The following is a 19,508-nucleotide window of genomic DNA, read 5'->3' on the forward strand; positions in this document are numbered from 1 at the left end:
ATTTAAATGTTAGAGGAAAAAAGAACAGATTTTTTTTTAGAAAAGGTGTTTTTTTTATTCAGCTGCTTGCTGAAGGAAATGCTTGCTGCTGTTTTTTTTTTTTTTTTAGCCAACAGAGGACTGATTTGTGCTCATAAATGCCACCTATAGTGTCATTGGTTTGGTGTGGACTTTTAAAAAAAAAAAGGTTTTGTGGGGCCCCGCGGTGCAGGAGTGAGGGGTGAGGACCCATCCTTGCTGCCTCAGCAGGGTGTCATTTGGCCAGACTCTTAATCTTCAGGCCCCGGGGGTCTATACAAGCTGCCAAATCCTGAGAAGGTAGCTGTGCTACGAGCTACTTAAAACAGCTACAGGCAAAGAGTAATACATGCTCAATGTGTGTGTGTGTGTGTGTGTGTGTCTTTTGTTCTTGTTAATGATATCAAAGACCTGCTGCAAAGCTATTTTAAGGCCAAATATTTGCCAGAGAAAATCAGGAATCGCCCCATAACATTGAATTTTACAACATTTTCTCTCTCTCTTAATGAGAATATAATTAGCGGTTATACGCAGTTTCATTTCTTTCTGGAAGGAATGAAATGCGTCAGACATGCTATTCCAGATTGAAAACTTGAACGGATGATCAATGTTTTTATGGTGTCATAGAAATGTTCAAAGGAACCTGTGGAAATGGACGAGAGGTCAAAAACCTCGGAAGTGCTCTGAGACAAGACAGAGGAGAGACAATAAGATGTTTGTCAGATCAGGCATTATAAGTTATGCTCATATTGTGGATCAGGCTTCAAACACACACACACACACACACACACACACACACACACACACACACACACACACACACACACACACACACACACACACACACACACACACGCATAGCAACATCCATGAAACTATTTGGAGGAGGGGAGATGCAGCGAGAAGGCTGTACGTGAGTTTTGATTTGGAGCAGCTTTAAACTAATTGGGGTATTTCTGGTGCCCAGTTTTGAAGTAGAAAGACCAACACTGATTTTGGAAACATTCCCAAACAAGGGAGCTCTTACAGCTAAACTGCTTTATACAAAAAGAGATTAGTATGTCATATTAGCATGAGAAGATGTAGGTCTTGTGTTTTACAATTAAACAGAGATGCAGCTGTGGTCAGGGTTTCAGAAATACAAGGTGAGTTTGAGTCCTCCAGAAGACACCGATCCCTCCAGCCTGTTTTCAAAACACATTCAATGAAAGCTATCTAAACTCTAACTGAGATAACTGTTTTTAACTATATTTCCATTATCTCTCTGAGTAGAACCAGATTACACTGGACTTTTTCAGTAAACTACAGACCTGTAAAATTACACTTTCCAACCTTGATGCTTTAAATGCTGCTATGAATACGTTTTGCTGGGAAAGAAATTGATGTATTTTTCCCTTTTCTTGGCCTACAAGTATAGTACAAGAAATACCAGTAATAGTAACATATACTTTAGATAAAAGAGGAAATTACCTCATCGCCTTTAATGGAACAGGCTGCAGTGACAGGTTGCTATATGGACTATTTTTCAAATTAAAAATCAATTTGAACTGCAATAACTACTTTTTGATTTGGGCAGTGATGTTTAGGCATGTTGGTTTATTAGTTTATCCTAATAATAATTCTGGTTTATTCTAACAGCCTTGTGATTTTGAGTGTTGTGATTGTTGTGATGTGATGCCATCTTACCTCTCTCACTCTTAAGTAATTTAATCACAGACATACATGAGATGAATTTATACTTTAAGATAAAGAAGACGTGAATCAAGATATATGATAAACAAAAATCCCTGATATCTTTAAAAATGGTAAATATGGTGGCTGCAGTGTCAAAAGTCCTCACACTTATACTATTAAATACAATTATGTTAATAATGAGACCTAGATGCAAGGAAGGAAATAAGAAGATAAACAGTTACAATTAAAGGAAAACATGATCTAAGTTTCAGTAGTTAAATAAACCAAACTAACAAAATAAAGCAGCTTGCAGTAGTGGGGCATTGTCTTCCTGGAGTCCATGTTGCTTGAATTGAATTGAATTGAATTGAATTGGGAAGTTAGGACACACACACAGACACACTCACACATGTAAAAACACACACACACACACACACACACACACACACACACACACACACACGCACAGATAGCTCCCTGAGCTACCTCGCTGCTAAACACTGAAGAGAGCAGAGTGAATGTGGAGTGACATCCCAGTTATTGCTCTTGACATTTGTGCATCGTCCAGGCGCATATGTGCAGTAAAAGCCGCACCTAGGGGAGGTTGTGTATACGTGTGTGTGTGTGTGTGTGTGTGTGTGTGTGTGTGTGTGTGTGTGTGTGTGTGTGTGTGTGTGTGTGTGCACTGATGAGCCAAGCGCAGCTGAGGACAGACAGTGAATGAATAATAAAGTGTGTCAAACCTGACCTATGCGGTCACTCTATTTAGACTTTTCCTTGTTTGACCGCCGCCCCGGCCTCCTCTCCATCACACATACAAACACACACACACACACACACAAAGACAAAGCCTCTTGTGTGAGCTAACTTTAGAGTAAGGAGACGCCAACGAGCGCCTTTGTTTTTCCAGCTTTAACATACAGCGACTATTGAACTGTGAAAGTGAATTGGACAGGGATCAACCATATAATATAGTTTTGACAGCCTTTGAAGTGCATCCGCACTGCCCCCACGCTTTTGCTGATTGCCCCAGAGCCTTTTTTTCTCCTCTGCGCAGGCATACTGTGGCATTTACAAGGTACAGTGGGCAGCAAAACGCACATTAGACACAAGTAAGCATACATGGATAGAGTGAGAGAGAATGAGAGAGAGGTGTAGCGAGTGAGGCATCGGGTGAATCATTTCATAAGGTTGAGTGAAACAGTGATGCAGGAGTAAATAAAAAGCTTGGTAAACAATGATCTGTAGCTGGTGACAATCATAAGGCAAAAAACAATGTACACAACTCAACTGAGAGCCCCTGTCTTTAGATATTGAACCGTTTAAGGAAAGACATATTTGCTATCGGATGGCTCTCTATTCCTGAAAGCAAGACAATTAAAAGGACTGACAGTGCCTTCACAAAAAGAGGTTGAGTCAAGGTTTCGGTGCCCCATGACATCCACAAAAGCTTTTGTTGTTTCCTGATCTCACAAATAAGTTGGGTAAGCACTTGATTTGATCAATAACAACAGTTCTAGCAATCAGTAGATTCATGTTGTTCATGTTTATTTATTAGAAATGCAGGAAGAAAACTCGCGACTGGATCTTTGCTGCTGGCTGGTAAAAGCTTTGAAAGACTTACCTGTGATATAAGAAATGCCTATTTCTTAATCTGTTATACATCTAGAGGGATGAATACCATTCTTCGAGAGGAATAGTTGCAATGATGGTGGTCCAAAATCAGTCCACAATGCATGATCGAAAGGGTTGAGATCTGGTGACAGCACAGGACAGAACGATCAACATAATTTTCATGCCAATAGCATTTGAACTGTACAACTGTAGTACAAGTTGTTACACAAGCATTTTTGTTGTTGTTACTATAATACACTCACAAAAAATGGGTCTAATGTCAAACAAGCTGTGTGGAAGCTATTGAGATACGATTTATAGTCTAGTTCATACATAGAAATCTGCAGGAGAGTTTAAATTTTTGTGAAGACCTGCAAAGCCCTCTGCGCATACAGAGCCCCGAATGTGTTGGCGTTCATTAACAGTCTGTATTTTGTTTGGTTTAGATTAAAGGGAACTTTTTAAAATGTTGGTTCGCTACTTGCTTGGTATTGATAATAAAAGTACATGAATCCAAAAAGTGGATTGCTGCATGACTTCCAAACATCTTCAGCACTTATGCAATTTTTGTGAAAAGAAAGTGCCACAGAGAAACCTCTTCAAACATTTAATATGACACACTCTGAAAGTTATAAGAAGGTTGTGCCTTGTGATTTACTTTTAAGAGTAATGATTTTTTTTTTTTTTTAAATGACCATTGTTCGGAAAAAGTACATATACGTTTAAAAAAAAAGGATCCATACTGGTAGTGGTATTAGGATCATTGTAAATTGTAGAAAAAGTTTTGTATCGCCCATATCTATAAATTGCGACTTTAATTTACTGATTTATTTCCAGGCATGTGACTGTAAAAACTAGCGACACCAGATATAGAGCAGTTAGTTTTTACCGCCCGCCTATTAGTTACAGCCTGCTTGTCTTTATCTGCCCTAAATATGCAAATTCATCTTAAATTTCTCCTCTTGACATGCTGCGTCAAATTTGTCTGACGAGCAGTTCAGTCAGCCAACGAGAGAGCTCGGAAAGATCGGCGCAGACCAACAGTGAAGCAGGAGGCGGACATCGATGTGCGCAAAAGAGGCACGTGATTTTTCGCTGGTTGACTGGAAGCGGAAGCAGGCATTTGTTTTAACAGTTGCTCCAGAGAAATTTAAACCTTTAATAAATTATTAAAATATCTCAACAACACTTATCTGACTTCCACTATAAGAGTTCACAAAGCCCAATGTTTGCCCCAAATGCATCTCCTAAAACTCGGACATGCTCGTTAACTATGAACTATTAAAAGCCAAGTACAACCTGCGACTGTGTTCCAGTCCAGTGCAGAAGAGCTGCTTACTTTTTTTTTTTTGCCTGCAGTTTGATGCTGAGCAAGAAACTTAGTGTGAGTTTCTAAGAGGTGTTTTGTTGCTGTCTTTTTTTTTACTGAAAATATCAGCAGGAGTTGTGGAGGAAAGCGGTGCGATTGAACCAAAACAGTGGAAGTTGTGGGCTGTAAATCCATAACAGTAGACTGAAAGACACTTCATTAGAACTGACTTATGTCTCTCCTGCAAGACCACAAACATTTGCAAATAGCTAGCTGGTTGCTAACCTGCTCGTCGCTCAGTGGAGCCGGCAGAAACTTGGCTCGCTTCGAGCGGCTCTGCTAAATGGATAATAAAGCTTTGTGTGGAGTTGACATGCATAACAACTTCAGATACCGACACATTCAAAGTTATTCCTCTTGACAGTCTGCAGCTGCGTCTTGCTTCGGGGCATCGCTCGCCCACTGAGTTTTCAATCCTGTTTGTAAAATGAGGTCTGGCCAATATGGCTGCACAGCAGTATACACATGGTCTAATAGTAGTGTTTTGATGAGTTCAAACCATCTCATCTCATCTTGTTAGATTTATGCCAATCTAGCTTTTTTTTGTTACATTTCATGGTCGAAGTTGATAAATGTCTTTTGAGTTTTTGGGAGGACTACTACACAGGTTTGTCTGCTGAACTGTACAAATTGACGTCTGCTTCCCTTCCCTAATTTGCCCAAATCTTGTGTGTGTATGTGTGTGTGTGCGCGTGTGCGCGCGCGCGCTTGCACGTGTGTGTAATGTGAAGTGAAGTGAAGTGAAGTGAAGTGAAGAGAGGGAGCGGGAAAGAGGTGGAGTGGCGAGAGTGAGACAGAGAAGTGACACAAATCAATGTGAGCACCCATACCGCCACCATCATCACCACCAGCAGCAGCAGGAACAGGAGCAGCAGCAGGAGCAGCGGCGGCAGCAGCCTCCCCGACCTCCATCACCTCTTCTGCCTTTCCCTGGGAGAGAGACCAGCACAGAGTCACAGGAAAGACGACGCAGCATCCGGTAAGTCATTACGGAGATAGAGAATACCTCCCACCATGCACAAGTTGTGGAAGCGATGGCAACCGGGGCGCGTTTGTGGCGTGACTTGGCTCTCCAAGGCACAGAGCGCACGGAGGAGAGGAGGGTTACGCGGTCGTGGCTGCGCGTCTTTTCTTGCTTTTTCTCCGAGAAGCGGCTTCCTCTCCACTGCTTCCGTCAACCGCTGCTGCTGCACAGTGAAAATAACACTCAGAACAGGACGGGACAGGACAGGACAGGACAGGACAGGACAGTGTGAGGGAGAGTCGCCGCTGGTCCTCCTCCATTCATATGTTTTAAAGCCTGTTGGGGATTAGGGATTGGATTGAGGGAGGCTTTCTCTCCGCCAATCACCACCCTGCCTCTCTGGAAAGCAGGAGAGAGACGGTGGATGAGCAGAGGAGGGAGAAGGAAAGATAGGCTGGTAGTAAAAATGGATTTCTCTTTGAGACGTGACATAAATACTTCAGTATTTATGTGGAGACTTATTTTTTTTCTGTGGTTTATGCGACTTTAACTGTGTGCCTTTTATATCAATTAGTGAGTTTATAAAAAACTTTTTTTAGAGGACTTTAATCGTGTTTTTTTCTGGTTGTTAATTATACTAAACATACTGTACATGTGTTATCTCACTTTCCAACACTTTTTTAAGCAGGAATTTATTTTTTTTATTTTTTTTTTAATTTGCAAAGAGTGACTACAGTTGGGTTTTTCCATTGTTGAAGAGTTTTATCTGGATTGAAGCTGTTGGTTTTCATTCCTTAACACTATGAAAACCAACTCATTTGGTTGTTTGGTTCTGCTGTTAAAACCAGTTAAAGCTTAATACTGTATCCTATTCAAACTTAATTCCTTAGCAGTTCATGAATCCAACTTTTACTGCCCCATTTTTACTTTGTTAAGCTCTGACACAATATACGTGACACTCCACTCTTACAGAAGGATTTGTGGAAGGGATTATTTTTTTTTTCATGAACGAAACCCGAGTTATAAACAATTCCCTAAGCCAGGGGTCTTCAACGTTTTTCAGGCCAAGGACCCCCAAACTGATAGAGAGATGGAGCAAGGACCACCTACTATTTATATGAAATGTAATGTAATATATATTGTATCAAATTGTGTTTTATATTAAACTGGAGGAGTGCAGGAGGCTTGGAGGGACAGGTCCAGGCTAGTCTCCCGCTGTGAGTGAACCGGTGTCCAGCTTGAGAGAGCTCCTGTGTGTCGCTGAATGTGTCCATTTCTGACTGAAACATGACATCTTCTGCCTCCATTTATCCATTCGCTACAATATGTTGGATTCATGTACCTCCGCGGACCCCGTAGCGGTCGCGGACCCCCCCCCCCCCCCGTTGAAGGCCTCTACCCTAAACGTTAACCTCACTTAAAACTTAAGGTAGTGTTATCAAACTTAGACAGTGCTCTATTATTTGTAGTATTTTGAGGGGCAGCTTCATGCACCTGAAACATGCGTGGTAGAAATGAAATTTCGGTAAATTTATGTGTAGACTGTAAAGTGTTCAACTAATAATCTCACCTTAGTAAGTGTCTATCACTGAACGGAGTACCACAATGGTGACTGAGCCTGTGGCTCACTGATGAGAGCCCTTGCATTTGCAGTTTTACAAACTGAACAAGCCGGGTGGTTTGTGTTGACATTTGTGGGATAAAATCACAAGTGGTGCACAGTTAGTCAGACGGTTTCCATCATCCGGCTGTGATTGTTCCTCCAGAGAGAGTAGGCGGAGCCAACGCAACAGGCTCCCTCTTCAGGTGGCTCTTCACCTTTCAGCTGACTGATGTCCAACAGGCGACACTGTTTTGATCTCTGGGAAGTGAAGTCCAAAAGCTGCAGTTACCTCCTCTTGCTGGAGTTGCCGCCAAAGTAAAATCGTCTTTACTGTTGTATCAAGGCTGACTCTTCTGGCTTCTTTCGCTGGGCTATTTCATGGTTTGTTTGCTAATTTTGGGCAAATTCTTAAAACATTTCTGTTTTCCTGTTGTGGTTGTCGTTTATTATTATCCTTAATATTTGCAGTAGGTGGTGTGGTGCTCTGTCAGGAGGTTTTCTTGCTGGAGGGAGTGTTGGTCTGACTTTCAGACTTTGATAGACTTTAGTGATGCTCTGACCTCTCCTCTCAAAGTGAAATATTGAATAGAAATAAATGTATTTAAAATGAATATGAATAGAATTCCTGGATGGTTGGCATGAAGTTTGCTACACATAGATAAACATGTATTTATAGCGGTTTGCATGCTTACATTTTTAGCTAAGATTGTGTACATGGTAAACATTATTTTTACAATGTATTTTGTATCATATTTTAAGCTTTGCAGGCGGGGCAGTTATAATCAACTTTAAAAATATTATTCTTTGTTGGTGTTTATCTTTTATCTATATGTTAATGCAAGTAAAATAAATTCAAATCAGACCAATAGTGGTCCTCCAACAATACAGAAACAATTTAACCTTCAGCCTCGGATAAACATTTGAGAAAAGTAATATTTTCTTCACATACTTTTTGTTGTTTCCCTCCAAAAAAGAAAAAAAATCTGTAATACTACATGACTTTAGTACTAGTCAGTAGTCCAGTTCACACCAATTGTGTGTTTTATGTGCGTGTGTGTGTGTGTGTGTGTGTGTGTGTGTGTGTGTGTGTGTGTGTGTGTGTGTGTGTGTGTGTGTGTGTGTGTGTGTGTGTGTGTGTGTGTAAACCCTTCTTTTCCTTCCTAACAAGCTGTACATGCCTCGGCGTCCTGCCAGCTTATGCCTGCCTTTATGGCTTGAGAGCTTTGTGTGTGCTTTTGAGCGCTGGCAACTTCCTCCAGCTTTGTGACTTGTTCATTAAGAGTTTAGAGATAAACTTTCCTCTCCTTGTTCATTGATGATTCGAGGAGTCGGAGGAGACTTGCCGCCGTAAAAGTCAAAGCCGTTAAAGTTTGAAGAGACTCCACCGTAAAACTGTGTCCAATGTGACTGATCTGCTTTTCCACTGCTGAAACAAACTGCTGAGCTTCTTCTTTTATTGAACTGTATTGTCTTCGACCATTAGGAAGGGCTGTACGGACTCAGTGAGGTAAAATAAGCTTCTCTTTCAGTTGCTGATAGATGACAGATATTTTTTATTTCTGACATGTTGCACTCATAGTTGTGTATTTTATTGTTAGACTATTCTTTCCTATGCTATTCTATATTCAGAGTCCCAATTGAGTCCTTGCTGAGTGATACCGTTTGTTATTGTGGGACCTCGGCACCGCTGGATATTGTTATCGGACCGTAGCATCAGGGATTGGCTTCCGCTTCTGTTTTAGACGGTGATAAAAACACAAACATGTACTATATGCAGAAAGACGCACACAAACAAGCAAGCAAGCGTTGAGGGTTTGTTTGTTACATGGCTGTGTGTGTGTGAGGGTGTGCGCATGTCCCGAGGCCCACGGAGCGAGACACATTGTTAGTTGCAGGTAAGAGTCAGACGGAGAGAGACATCTGTCAGTCTCTGAATGGTATTCTCCCAATGCGACTGATGAGCTGCTCTCTCTCTCTCTTTCTCTCTCACACACACACACACACACACACACACACACACACACACACACACACACACACATATATTGAGGGGGAGAGGCTCAGGTGAGAAAGCTGCATGTTTTGGTGTCAGTGCTTCAACGGGGTGTTGATCTCGTACAAGAGAGAAAGCTGTAAACAAATCCCCCAACATGTGGCGGCTTGCTGGAGCACATCCCTCTCTTCTCGCTCCATCAAAGTATGTTTGTGTGACTTATGGAGTAATGAAATGTAACAGCTCGGTGGAAACGGGAACAGTTCTCCAGTCTTGCAGAAATTTGAGTGCACTTGAAGTGGAGTTTGGTTTGGTTATGGTCATGTGCAACAAATAGCTTTGAGAAACGCACCGGAATGTGGTGAAAGTGCATCGTTTATGAATGACTGGCTCTATTTGTGCACTCCTGACAGGAAAGGATGGGCGATAATTGAACGTCGTAATTCAGCCGCATCAAGTTGTGATGATGCAATCATGTTGTGTCATTGACTCAAACTGTAATGGAAAAACTCACAAAATGTGTTTTTAATTTACACGTTAAGGGTTTTGTCTGATTTATTGCACAACAGCAGAACACAGCTTCTTGCAGTGAACATGACTTTCATCAATTGACGTATTTATATCTACGAGGAGTGATTTAAAAAAAAAAAAAAAAAAAAATATTCACAGAAATAGCAAATGGCCACTTGTGATAATGGGCAGTACCCTGAGCATCACAGACTTCTCCTGATTGCATCACACTGCCTCCCAGATCTCTGTAAATTACCGGATCTTGAAGCAATAAATCATACAAATAGGAGATAGTGGTGCACACTTCCATACAATCTCTCCTCAAAAGACACATTTTACTATCATAATAGTCACGTGGCCATTAGCTCCGAAGTGGTTATGCATGTTAGGTTCTTTACAAAATTTAGTTACAAAAAGTAATTACTCAAATTCCAACGTCACAAAGATGCTGAATATGGTGGTTTCAGAAGCAGATCGACAACCTGACATGCGTTTTGTTTGAAGCATTGTATTCCCTTTAGGCGCCCACGGAGGTTTCGCTGCAGTGGGTTGGTGAATTCTCATATTGCTGTACGTCTCTTTGTTTGCATTTGATCAAAAGCCAGTTAGGAATAGCTGACAGTAAAGACAAACTACAAGTTAGAGGTGATCCATGGAGTTTTCCTGTAAACAAACAAACATCCGCTTGCTTTATGTACTTTGATATTAGCTGGCATTCTTCTTCTTCTTCACTGCTTCTTTTCTCTTGTCTTTAGCCTCTTTCTATTGAAAGATTTTGACCTCTTTTCTTGAAAAGGGACTCAATGACAATATAAATGAAGTAATATTTCAAATAGAACAAGACTGTCAAAACCATTATGGCTGAACTGTCTGGACGGCTTTTAATTTGAAGCAGGAACAGGAAGTAGCAGCTTTTTGGCCGAACAATGCTGTAACTCACTCACTCACTCACTAATGAGTCCTCCTTTCAGTCATTTTTGATTGTTACAAATTCAGAGTTTCATTCAGATACACTTCATCACTGTATCTCGTACAAGAAAAAGAGCATACTGCAGTGCACATTTTGAACATTGGATCTCGTGGTCTTCACCGCTCTATTTTTAGTTTGTATTCCTATTTTGTTCTTTCTCTCTAACATTTATCTAATGATCTATCTAATTTCCCCCTGCGTCTCTCTGTAGGCTTTGGACAAGGCAGAGGAGTGCGCTGCCAAGACATATGAATTATTAGAGAAATGGGCTTAAGTGGCTTGTCCTAACATCGTCTCCATCCAACACATAGTCATACAAAAGCTTTGAAAATACATTAACCAAGAATGAGATATTAGTATGAAACCAAAATACCTCCCCAACCTCCCCAACCTCACTCCCGTCTCTTTCTTTTTCTTTTTTTTTTTTTAAGGTCAGGATTAAAATTCATCAGTAAGGAACCGTTGACTTTCCGCTCTCTGTTATCTTCTCCTCTCCTCTACCTCCTCCTGTGTCTCCTCTGTTTTGGAAGCGGGAAATGATCCTTTGTTATTAAATTGAGAGTTGTGCTGTGTGCTTTCATTTCCCTACTGAGGGTTTTGGTAAGTGAGCTATTACAATATTTGCCTCTTCAAAGATGAACGTCTCCTCCACTGTTTGTAGATCGTGACATAACACTGAAGTCTTCATGCGCTTATGTGAGCTTTGGCCTTTACTGGATGGCACTTGCACTTGGTGGCACGTGTGTGTTTGTGTTTGTGAAGGTTGCCCACTGTTTCAAAGGTTGATGATTCATCCTGCAATGCCAGAAAAAAAGAAAAACCGCTAGATTGCCATGTCCTCTCTCAGTTGTGGCTTTGAAGCCTCAATTTTAGGTGAACTGAATTGTTGATTTGCTGAATTATAATCTGCTATTAACCATTTATTAAGTGTTAATATAGTGCTCATCCGTGCTAAATTGTGGGACTTAAAATGTTCCCAAAGTATTTTTCTAAGCTGTGTTAAACCTCTAGTGCAGGACTTTTACATATAAATGGACGTCAGTTACATTCAAGCTTTCGCCAAATGAGTTCACACCGTTCTTATTAAACTATCCCTGCCAGGTACATTTTCTAAGTTTCACAGTATACAGAGTTTTAAAATCTGTTGTTTTGTGTAACGTTCCCATGCAGACCAGATGACTGTACTCCGACCGCCCGAGCCAGCAAACCTCTGATTTAGCCCTATGTTAAATGAATGGTGATGATATAATTCAATCATGCAGGTTTTCTGGACTTTCCAAATGTTATCAAACCAAATGGAACAAATTATGATCATGAAATGTGACATTTTGCGAGGGTTGTGACGCCTTTTCTCTTATTTATTCCCAATGTATTCCCCTGTTTTACAGCTGCAAGATTAGCAATGGAGTACGCCACAGAGGAACCCATGACTTAACCACGTGCAAACCGTTTGTGTAATTACTCTCACTTGCAGAAGGGGGAGACAAATGTTTTGGACTGCAGGTTTAATTGAAATAAATTCAGGTACAAGTTGCTGTCAGTAATTAAATCTGTAACCATTGTAAATTTTAAACGGCCGTAATAGATCACATTTGAAGTCCCATGAACAATGCTTGGCATTGGGCTCGCCTTGAGAACACAACTCAACAGTCAGTGCCCCATAAATAAATCCATTGTTAGATGCATGGAGTTGAATGAATTATTGTTTACTTGCAAACTATTTATAAGCTTATCCTGTCTGTAGTGTGGAAAGCTATAGAAAAACTTCCACAGTGGTCTCTGAGCTTATCATAAAAAGCTTACGCGGGGAAACGTCGGCCAAACCTGTGTTTGGACGGGATTTTGATGTAATATTTGAGACATTTTCAGTCACGCAGCCAAAAGAACTGCTGCCTCAGAGTTTCTCATTATTTCAATTTTCAATTTTTTTTTTTTTTACATCCAAAGACATCTGGAAGAGTATCTGCATGATATTTCAGGCTCAGTGACTTTACGTTTCTAGAGGACCTTTTTGTGTGTTTTAACAGTGTGTGAACATAAACTAGTTTCTGCATATATACACAAGCAGTCACACTATAAAACACTGGACTCAATCAGTGGGTCAAGCTGCTCTCACTCCTTGAAAACAAACAAACAAACAAACAAACAAACAAACAAACAAACAAAAAATACAAAACAAGAACTGACAAAAAGAAGTACACCCCTTGAGGCCTCCCTAATGAACTGAAGTCCAAGTCGGACAGAGGCGCCTATTTTCAAACTTTTTTTTTTTTTCCTCCTGTTCCTTTGTGCATCAAACTCTTCAAAAAAAACAAAAAAAAAAACCAACATAACAAGCTTCTTTCATGGATCAAACGAGAGCTGCAGTGCTCATTGTGCCAAAGCAGGATAAAAAAAAAAAAAAGGAGACAGACAGAGAGAGGAAGAGAGAGAGAGAGAGAGAGAGAGAGAGAGAGAGAGAGAGAGAGAGAGAGAGAGAGAGAGAGAGAGAGAAATACCTTATTATTGTTATCAAAGTATAGCCAGCTCCTCTCCTGCTGCTCTTATGGGACCTCTCTCACTCTCTCTGCTCATAGACCCAGGGGGAATCTAAACATGACCCGCATACACACCCCCACCTCCTCCTGGAACACACACACACACACACACACACACACACACACACACACACACACTCTCACACACTCTCACACACTCCCGGGCCGTCTTGGTGCACGTCATTTCATTTGTGAAATTAGTCCATTCTCTCTGACCCTGTCTTTTCATCAGGCGCGTTGGTGCATATTTTAGTCCCTTTCCTGCGCTTGTTTTACTAATTGGTGGCTATACTTTGCCCAACACTGATATCCTTTGATCATCTCAGATCATTACGTTTACCTCATTAATTTGCTCAATGTGATTTTTCTCCTCCAAAAAAATTTAAGGGTCCGTGCAAAATTGGATTAATAATGTATCACATGAGGCAAGAGAAAGTGAAATTCCTTTGTGATTTCTCCTGCTTTTTTTTTTTTTTTTTTTTTTTTCCCCTCTTTCTCCTTCTGATTATTCATTGTCCTGTGGCACGCAGGACAGCTTGAGAGGGAAAGGTCAATATTTTGGGAAAATATGCTGAGATGAGCAGATCAGCATCGATCGGCTGTAAGTAGTGAGCTGGAGTCAGGACATCAGGGAGGGAGGAAAAATAGCTAGCCAAGTTTAAAACGTGCCCCGCACCACCTCGAAAGCTTTTTGGCATTATATATGTTGTTTGTTTAAGGCTGACATCAGACTGTATAATATCAGCCTGATAATGACCACATCTGACAGCTGTTGGGTGTAGGGAACAACTTTATATCCTCGGTAGGGTATCGTGGTGAAAGACGACCGACGGACCACCGAACCATGTCCTGACAAAAAGACGCGCGTTTGTCTTTTCTCACTGTTCGACGTCTTTCACGTGTTCTATGACATTCGCCCATTGAAGCACAAAGCTTTTTCTCACCATGTGTTGGTTTCATTTCAGTTGAAGTATTTGACTTCAGCCTTGGGTCAGGAGTATCTTAACAGAAAAGCACGATGCTACTCATCTTCTTCGTTGAGTCGGAAGAGGCGGTGACGACGATCGTTTCCAGCCAGGTTTGGTTGCATTCCTTAATTCTTTAAGCGTGTCGAGCACCATCTGCGATTTGCACTGAATCTCCTCCACGGTGTCAAAATGGTGACCCTTCAGCTTGAACTTCATTTTGGGGAACAAAGAGGAGGTGTGATATCCTTTTGTCACGGTATCACAGTTCATGTTGTTAGCAGCAAACCCCCCCCACACACAGACGCCTCAGAAGGTCACAGAATGACCCTGGGGGATGAATTTGAGGTGCACAACCTCGCAAATGTCAAAGAAAACCCACCTGGCTGCGCATTTCTGACCTGATGCACCTTTTTTGGTCTTGAACAGTGAAGTTCTGCCCCTCTTGAAATGCAGCTCATTACTTCACTGCTGTAGGCTTTTGGATTTTAAGGGTCTCTGTTGCTGATTTCTCAAGTTTGTCACAAAACTTGATGTGCGCTCTCTGCTCAGGTTTTCAGGAAGTCTTCAGTCTTTAGGAAGTCTTCAGTGAAATTGCAATACACACTTACCAGCGATTCCAAAAATGCATGCGGTTCATGAAAGTTATTGCTCCATGCACATTACTGTGCTGCGCTGCATTCGTCACTAAGAGTCTCTGATGGCACCTTTTAAGTATGCCACAGAAGTCTTGAAAGGACAAGTCATGTTAACTGCCATATATCTCACCCAAGTACAGTATTAATAATTCCCATAAAAGCGCCTGCTTTGTGTAGACATACAGTCATTGTGTTCATGTCTTGAGTTGTGTTTTTTGTACAGGCACTATGGTAATAATTCTGCAGCTAACAACTGCTGGCATTATTGATTAATCTGCAAATAGTGGTTCATTGTGTTGTTTTTAAAATGCCAGAAAACAATAAAAAAAAAAAAAAATGCCACACCAAAGTTATGTATTCAATTTAAATCATTTTAAATCATAACATTTATCATGTCAGGGCACTTGGCATTGGAAGGTTAAAGTGAATCCAAACAATTTCCCCTTGAGCAGTTAATAGCAGGAAATTCTTTAAGCACACTTCCCAGAACGATGCGCCATTCTTTTAAAGTTCAGTACATGTCATACATCCACATTCAAGCTTGTACAAACATAAAAAAACAACAACCACACATCGGGTACAAACATCCACTTTTACACCACTTCCCTCCTTTTAGCTTCACGTAGAGTAGAACGTGTTTCTTCAAAAATGTGTTGCTCATCAGAGAGAAACATTGTAATTCATCCAAAGTGTGTTATTCTACCATCACACTCCGCTCACATCCACCAGCTGCATTTGTAAAGGCTCTCAGTACTTCCTGTATCACGCTGTTTCCTGTATTTCATCCCCTCTCCAGCGTCAATATCTCCTCCAAAGATACCCCCCCCCTAACAATGGGCTGTTGTCTGCACTTTTCTTTCTCGACAGCTTCATTGTCAACCCATCCAACTCCAAATTGTGTCGCACATAAAGAAGGCGTATCTGCCTCTTCTTTTCTCTTTCGGCGAGACTCTTGTTTCTCTCCGGAGCAGATTACATCTCCGATCGCTTTGTCTGCGGGTGCCGCTCTGCATTGTGCTGCATTTTCTCTCATGTCGTTGCGTTGAGCTCTGCTCTGCGTCCTCCTATTATCATATAGATAAGTGAATGTTTGTGTTGCGGCAAGACTGGGAAGCGCTGCTCTAATGTAGTGTATTGTGTGCGTTGTTGAAATTGGCCCCTGTTGCCTCCACCATTCAAGCAGCCTGCGTTGTAAACACAATCGCGGAAGATTGTACATTTTTGTGTGTGAGGACAAGAAAGTGTGTGTGTGTGTGTGTGTGTGTGTGTGTGTGTGTGTGTGTGTGTGTGTGTGTGTGTGTGTGTGTGTGTGTGTGTGTGTGTGTGTTGTATCAATTTGGCCATTTTGCGTTTGTGTACAGTATATGAGTGTGTCTTTACATGACGGCGTTTGTCTGGAGTGTGACAGCAGTGCATTTTGGGTGTTATTTCCCGATGGAGAAAAACGAAAAGCATGCGATGGCGGTATATCTTTTATTGTATAGAAATATTTTCAACATTTTAGGCAGAAATCTGCACACTTGCCCTGTCCAGATTTGAGTCATTACATCTTTAGTGGACAAAATGTGAAAAACTGTGTGTTTGTGTTGTGTGTGTTCATACCGACAGGACTATTTGTTTGTTCGTGATGGAGGAAAATCCCCCGCAGCTCTCAGGGCTCAAACAGCCTTTGAATGACACTTCTGTAGTGTGTGTGCATGAGCATGTGTGTGTGATGGTGTGTGTGTAATGGTGTGTGTGTGTGTGTGTGTGTGTGTGTGTGTGTGTGTGTGTGTGTGTGTGTGTGTGTGTGTGTGAGAGAGAGAAGCAGGAATACACCACTTTACTGCATCAACCTTTTTCCTCTCAGCGCTCACACACTCCTGAGAGTCTGATATTGACTATAGCGTTGCTGAAACACACGTCTCTGGCAGCACTGGTTAAACTGGATCATACCTCTTTGTGGCAGTTCTTTAAACCCAGTTCAAGTCCAGTCCAGCGCAGTTCAGACTCCACCACCCAGTCCAGATCAGCTCAGTTAGGCTCAGTCCGTTTTAGCAGAACAGTGTGAACTCGAGCAGAGGAGCTGCAGGCCATGATGTGATGACTCGGAGATGGAAGGAGACAATCTGTTCCCTGCTCGGCCTTGTGTGTGTGTGTGTGTGTGTGTGTGTGTGTGTGTGTGTGTGTGTGTGCGTGCGCATATAATTAATGCAAATGCTCCTCAAGGTTTTGATGTGCTGTGATGTTGACAAGAAATAAAAGAAAACAATTTATTTCCATTCTTAATAATATTGGCAGTTGACAATTTCAAAAGGGGCAATTTCTTTTCAAGCTTTTATTGGTCTCTCCAGGAGTTTTTTGTGATGTTGCGATCAAAACGGCTGGATTTTTGGCAAATTGTAATTTGCTGAGTTTTTTGTGGCAACATTGCAGAAATTAACAAAAATTGCAAGTTAAGAATCAACATTTCCAATTTTAGGATGCATGTGACCTGGAGTTCAGTCCATGAGAGGTTTCACTCTGGGCCGCATTTTTTTTTTTTTCTCTCTTCTTACCTACAAGATAAAACGGTAGAAATAAAATAAAAATTAAAAGACAGTTGACTGTCTGCTTTTAGAGGGGGGGAAAAAAAGAGAAAAAAGCCTTATAGACTTAAAGTTGACTTTGTCTCCTGTACAAAGAGAGAACAATGGCACAGTTAGGGGCCATTTAACTCCACCATATGCTCAACTCAACAACACTTTTCATTGAAATGTTCTGCCTGTGTGAATTTGTGCCCGTGTATGTTTTTCTTGGTCGTCATCGCCACCTGTTATCTCCTCGCAGCCTCGCCCCAGCTCTTCTCTGTGCGTTCCCGATTGTTAATGGGAATCCCTAATAGTGGGTCACAGTTGTAAAATGTGTGTGTGCTTCCATGTTCACGTGTGTGTCTGAAGCTGTGCATGTGCCAGGATAGGCACATCTTCCCTCTGATCCAACAGCACCCCCCCCCCCACACACACACACACACCTACCTCCTCCATGAGTTCTTCCACTTTCAACATCCTTCCCTTTCTTATGGAAAAGAGCCAATTAGACTTGTGTCTGTTTGTTTTAAACAAAATGGCTTTTAATTAGCGCGATCAAAAAGGCTTCTTTCTGCAGGCCCCAGGATCCACTTTGTAGTTCCCCCTCCAGATCGCACACGGGTTTGATGCCACCTGATAGGACGCCAAGACAATCAGAACACTTTTATAATGAATGCACGCACACACTTTATCACTTTGTCTCCATCTATCGCTTGGTCTCTCTTAAAGTCTTTTGGTCTTTTGTTGCATTGTTATCACAATCCTTCCTTTTCTGTTGCCCACATCCTCTTAATTCTTCCTGTGCTGCTCCTTTCTTCTCTTTTGTCACCTCTGTCTCTGATCTGTGTTGTTCTAAAGCTGAGGTCCGGCATGAACTGTGCTTCTGTCGCTTCCTCTTTTTGCGAAATTTACTTTCCGAATTGCATTTCATCCACGTGTTAGTGGCGGTAACTTTCACAGACATGCCACGTGAAGTCTCCGATTGCTCTGAGAGGAGATCGGCCTTCGTCAGAACTATTTTTTTTTGTTTTTTGTCTGAAATATCTGAACACCAGTTAGATGGATGGCTATGAAATTTTGTACAAACATTCATGGTACCCAAAGGATGGACTTTTAGGACTTTTTGGAGATCCCCTGTTTGACCACCATCAGGTCAAATTGTTAACTTGGCGGTTACACACCCAAACACATTGCATTCCTATCAGCGTCTGCTGTACATGTGTTTGGTGCTAATTAGCAAACAGCGCTACATGTTGACAGTTATATCGAAGCGCTGCTGTGCCTACGTACTGCCGCACCGAGCCTCTGGCATGGCCATAGACTCTTGGTCCTGTTTTCTTATCTCAAGTTGGATGTTTTGTACCAAATGCTCCAGTATTGTAGCGTTGTCATCCTGCAGCTGCAGCAAATTAGACTTTTAGTCATGTGTGTGTGGGTGTGTGTGTGTGTGTGGCAGAGGTGACCAAATTCTTTCCTGTGAAGAGGCAAAAATGAATCTGAATGACGGCTGTGGGCCAAAAATACATGTTTGTTGCATTTCACAATATATTTTACACAAAATTGACATTCAAAATCTAGAATAAAATTTCAGAATAAGTAAAACACCACTCTTTGATATGCTTATATTGAATATTGTCAAAAACATAAAACATATGCTTCTGTTTGGGAGAATGAGCACAAGCTGTGGTGTGTCAAAGTAAATTTGGGGGGGGGGGGGGGGGGGGGGGGGGGGTGTCAGTCGTGGTCTTCGGGCCCCAAACTGGATGGCTCTGGTTTGGGCGCCTTTGTTCATTTCTTTTCTCCTGACTGCTTTAACCTGCGTACTGTACGTGTATGTGTGTGCATGTCTGTGTGTTGATGTCTGTTGTATTGTTGGTCTGTAGCTGACAGTGGCTGCAGGGAAAAAACATGTGACCCCAATCAGTTCACTACTAGTCAGCTCACCATGCCTCATAATTGCCGTGTGTGTGTGTGTGTGTGTGTGTGTGTGTGTGTGTGTGTGTGTGTGTGTGTGTGTGTGTGTGTGTGTGTATCTGAGCTGAAATAGGTTCAACTGACAGCTGTCAGATTACTCGACTCGATCACAAACTTCTCTGTCTTGCTT

This window comes from Embiotoca jacksoni, unplaced genomic scaffold (assembly GCF_022577435.1).
Source record: "Embiotoca jacksoni isolate LCO1_2020_lvr unplaced genomic scaffold, fEmbJac1.0.p SCAF_21, whole genome shotgun sequence".
Taxonomy (NCBI): domain Eukaryota; kingdom Metazoa; phylum Chordata; class Actinopteri; family Embiotocidae; genus Embiotoca; species Embiotoca jacksoni.